Consider the following 5,402-nt stretch of genomic DNA (forward strand, 5'->3'; position numbering starts at 1 on the left):
AATTTAATTTAAACACCAAAAAAAATTGATTTCATGATACATGTAATTAAAAAAAATACTGCCTGAAGTAATGCAAGGCAGATGGTCAATAAGTGGTTCAGAGCTGGAAATATCTTTACATTTTTAGAACAGTGAGGTCTACTTAGCTGGAATAAATAACAAAATTAGAAAAGTAGCAAGGAACTAGATGGGGGAAGGTCAATAGAGGCATTAACCTTAAATGTCTCAGTTAATAGTGCAGACTTTATTCAAGAGGCAACAGGAAGTTGGCTGAAGATTCTGAGCAGGACAGTGACATGATTTAATCAGTATTTTAACAAAAGTATTGAATAGTTGTTTTAGAATGGATTGGTTTAAGGAAAAACTTGACACAGCAGGGCCAGTTAGGATGATTTCCAGATATGAGGTTATGAGAATTTAGACTACGGAGATATTAACTACATGCAAATTCAAGAAACAATCTAATAAATAATTAAGAGATGACTGAAAGGATAAAGGAAATGAAGAAGGAAAATCCAGAGATGATGCTGAGATTTTGACTTGGGAAGAATGAGAAAATTGTGGTGACACTGATGGAAAAAAATTGAAAAGAGATATTGGGTTGAAAGATGATGAAAATGTGGTTCTAGACCTACTGAGTTGTAGAATATCCAAGTAGAAATACTCCATGCCCAGTTTCCGGCACAAAACTGAATTAAGGTGAGACATTATCAATCACAATATTAATCAGTATTTCCCAAAATGTGTTTCTCAAATGTCCCATTCAGAGAGTTTGAGACCAAATAAATTGGGAAAATGTTTGCTCCTTCTTGGATATCCATAGTGCACATTAGGGTAATCAACACTCAAAATGATCCTTCTGTAAGGAAACCTATATAATTTTGCTAAAACAAACAAAGCATCCCAAACTATAGTCAACCTTTGACATGCTTTATATCATGACATACTTGGAAAATGCAAGAGGAGACTCATCAAGAATAAACCTATTAGCTAAAGTCAGAACACAGAGTCAGTTAAAAATGGAAAAGAAGATTGAGAGCGATGGACAGGGGGTTAAGAACTGAACTATGACAGAGGAGATTCTGGAGAAGGGACTGTCTGACAAATGGAAGATGATTGTGGAAGTTCAGTGCCAGAGAAGATCACAGAAGCCGACCTTTAAGTGGGTTTCAGAAGGACAAGATGGTCGTGTGCTACAGAAATGTTAAGAAGGCCGAAGCCAAAAAAAGAGGATTAGAAAAGGTAATTGGATTTAGTAAGAGGTCAGTTGTCACCCTTGAAAGAGTTTTGATGGAATGGTTTGAAGGAAAATGTATAATAGAGGCCAAAGAAGAAGTATGTTGTGAGGGAAATGAATATGAATAATAGATAATGATTGGAAGAAGAGTAACTCCATGTGTTGTCTATGTCAGTTGAAAAATTACCAATAGTAAGAAATCTGTGCCCATGCAAAGGCTGATGAGAATATGCCAATGAGGCAGTCCAGGAATGATGCTGGAGAGTGGGAATAATTGATCTGGGGAGTAAGGAACATTTTTAGGGTAATGCCAAAAGAGGGCTCAATAGATGAAATGAAAGAGAAGAACTACTAAGGGTCAGGATTGTTGGGTAAAGGAGGCAGACAACAAGGGAGAAGGCTGTACTCAGAGAAAGAAAACCAAATGCATGCCCCCTTGGAAGACGAGCAATGCCAGGCTATGTTAAGGACAATAAAATCTGGGAGACTGAGAAAGTCATTTAGGTAAATGTTGAATATAAAATGGAAAGGAATATAAATGTATATTCTTTAGTAAAACATATTCTTTAGTACATATAAAGAAAAGTTTGGAAAGGATGGTATGATCTGTCCCCTTATTGTTTACTTATTAGTTTATTTCAATTGCTTATTAAAGATAAGTCCTTCCCATTAAACTCTAAGTTCTGTAAGGCAGACCTTGGTCTGTCTTATTTGTTTTTGTGCCACTTATGTCTAATAGTGCCTGGCACATAATAGGTGATTGGTAGATATTGGTTCAGAATTTATAAGGTGTGCCTTGGTCCAGGAGACAGAGTGGAAGTGTGGGGTACAAATGATAGCAATCAATATTTGATTATAACAGAAGAGGAAGTCTAGGTCTGTGAGTGGGGAAACTTGCCTAATTAATAAACATTTTTGAGTTGTGAAGCTGGGCATTAGCTCTCAGATCATCTGATCTTGATTCGTGTTTCTAAGGAAAACTCATTTAATTTCCTAGCCTTAAGAAGCAAACTCAACCAAGAAAGACTCATAACACCAAAAAAAAAGCCTATATTTTATTTCATCATATGGGGTTTTTTTTTTTAATTTTATTTATTTATTTATTTTTGGCTGTGTTGGGTCTTTGTTTCTGTGCAAGGGCTTTCTCTAGTTGTGGCAAGCGGGGGCCACTCTTCATCGCGGTGCGCGGGCCTCTCACTATCGCAGCCTCTCTTGTTGCGGAGCACAGGCTCCAGACGCGCAGGCTCAGTAGTTGTGGCTCACGGACCTAGTTGCTCCGCGGCATGTGGGATCTTCCCAGACCAGGGCTCGAACCCGTGTCCCCTGCATTAGCAGGCAGATTCTCAACCACTGCGCCACCAGGGAAGCCCCCATACTTCATTCTTTAAATAACAATTGTGGGGCTTCCCTGGTGGCGCAGTGGTTGAGAATCTGCCTGCCGGTGCAGGGGACACGGGTTCGAGCCCTGGTCTGGGAGGATCCCGCATGCCGCGGAGCAACTGGGCCCGTGAACCACAACTACTGAGCCTGCGCGTCTGGAGCCTGTGCCCCGCAACAAGAGAGGCCGCGTCAGTGAAAAGCCCACACACCGCGATGAAGAGTGGCCCCCGCTTGCCACAACTAGAGAAAGCCCTCGCATAGAAACGAAGACCCAACACAGCCAAATAAATAAATAAATAAATAAATAAATAAAATCCAGCCATTCATATTAAAAAAGAAAAAAAAAGAAAAAAAAAAGAGTAACTTTAAAAAAAAAAACAATTGTGACAAATAACAGAAAGAATTAAGGAATGCTGTATTTGTGATCCATACAAAACACCAACATTTTGGGTTATACATAATTTAAAGAAATGTCCCAAACACTTTTCAAAATACTGTAGTAGCCAATACATAGAGGCATGCCTTAGGTGGCCATAGGAATGCAGTTTAGAAAATAAAGAAAAAAATCACACTGTAACTACTCAATTTCTTCAAAATCACTGAGCAAGAAAAGCAACAATGAACTTCCATACCACCTTTACATAACTTCTTTACAGTACCTTGACTTAAATCCAAGAGCGAAAGTTGACTCTCCTCCTCTATTTTTGGTAAACAACTACATGGTAAACTTAGATAACTTTTCCCCCAGATTTTACCTGGGAGTGGCCTTTTAAAGTTTGTATTTACAAGAGGGCAGGTTTGGCACTTTTATACTGATGTCACAAATGTTAATATTTCTTGGGATCTCAGGAAGATTCATATTCTTTACATCTGATACAGCACCAGATGGAGCTCCCTCTAAGCCAGCCTCAGATTTCTCCAGTTTATTTTGTGCATCAATTTGTTTAACAGTCTCATTCATGTTGGTCTCCAGTACCATTCCCCCCCATCACCATTTGTGCAAGAATATTGTGAACCTTGTCTACATGGAAAATTAAATCCAGTTCACAGACGTTTTCAAAACACTTGTCTAATGTTTCCACAAATACTTGAATTAGATCTAAAATGCCAAGTTCACTTTCTGAAGAATCCACACAGAAGACAAAATATAATGTTGCATAATGTCTATAAATCAGTTTGTTGTCAGATCCTCCAATTAATAATCCTCCTTCTAGGAAATTACAGCATTTTCATCTCTCTTAGATACCAAATGGAATGTCTCCCTGATGATATGCTGTTGTGTATCTTCACTGTAGGGCTGGTAGAACTTGGAGAGCCGCGGCTTCCCGTGGTTGTTAACGATGAGGATCGCCTTGATCATGCCTGAGCAGGGCCGACCGGGTGGAGCTGGGGGCCAGGGTGGGGGCGGGCGCGCGAGCCTCGCCTCGGGATCTCGCTGGCGATCCTTCCCCACCGGGTGAATGGTTTTAAACAAAAACATATGCTAAATATTCATCTGGACAGAGATGACACGAGATAGAATCTACACGATGTAGCGATAAAACCATGTTATTTAGAACTATTCAGGTAAATTTTAAATAGTGAAAAGAAATAAAATGGTTGCTTCTGGGAATTAGAAAATAGAGGAGCAGTAAGGGAGAGGGAAGTGTTGCTTCAAAGAATCACTTAACTCTTCAAGTTAACTATGTGCATGCGTATCTTATATAAAAATTTTAAATATAAAGAAATTAAGAATGGAAAAAGAAACAGCTAGCTAGCTAGCTTAAGATTCTTCATAGTTATAATTTTGATATTGTCTATGGCCATACCACCCTGAATGTGCCCGATCTTGTCTAATAATTTTGATGTTATCCTCTTCTCTGATGAAAAGCAAGAAGAAGGCAGTTGGCTTTTACAAAGAGGTTACCATTTTGAACAAATGATGTAAATGGTACTCTAAGCGAAGTGGAGAATGAACATATAGATGCATTGAAATTGTCTGCATCTGTGTGTGGAGAGGGAGGGCAAAAGCCCTAGGGACATAGACTGTCTAACTAAAAGTGTAATATTCCTATCAGTAGTTCCTGATGAAATAGATTAAAAAGATAGACACAAAGTGAGGTAATATTTAATAATTTGCAGGGTTCCTAGAAACATTGTTCAATATTAATTTTTAAGTCTACACTGCCACATATTTCTTTGATATTTAGCTTGAATTGAGTTAAATCCAGTGAAATGTCAAATATGTGAGTCCCATTATTTTGTTTGGTCACACATTGATAAGACAGTATTTGTGTTCAAATTTGTTTACAAATTTTGTGATATTATTATGATTTTCCTTAAAATCAAGCAAGTTGTAAAAAATGATTTATAGATGTTTATAATAGAGCTTCCTACTAAAGACAGCACTTGGCTTTTCTGGAATATTTTTCAAAACTTTAATGATTAAATAGTTCTTAAAAATGAAATATATATATAGATATCCTCAATTCTCAATAAAAAAGTAGAAAATATATATGATATCCTAAATTCACAATAAAAAAGAAAATATTTCATTTTTAGGAACTATATATATATAAAATCATTTTAAGAAGTTATCATACACCATTCACATTTATCATTTAAAAAGAATGATTATTTTGCCTACTCTAGCCTTAAAAGATCCAGGGGGAAAATACAAAAAATGTTCTTATATTTTGGCAATTTCTTGTCATAGGTGTTACTTACATTGATGGTGTGATATATTGATTAATAAGATATTAAAAAATCTTTTTAAATAAAAATTTAGAGTTCTTTTGAAATTCAG

The 5,402-nt window shown here is 37.0% G+C and overlaps 1 pseudogene; it reads right to left on the bottom strand.

Annotated features, from left to right (window-relative positions):
• Positions 1 to 3,386: 3,386 nt before the first annotated feature.
• On the bottom strand, positions 3,387 to 3,977 carry LOC103006328 (AP-3 complex subunit sigma-1-like; annotated as a pseudogene).
• Positions 3,978 to 5,402: the final 1,425 nt, after the last annotated feature.

The sequence above is a fragment of the Balaenoptera acutorostrata genome, chromosome 17 (genome assembly GCF_949987535.1).
Source record: "Balaenoptera acutorostrata chromosome 17, mBalAcu1.1, whole genome shotgun sequence".
Lineage (NCBI taxonomy): Eukaryota > Metazoa > Chordata > Mammalia > Artiodactyla > Balaenopteridae > Balaenoptera > Balaenoptera acutorostrata.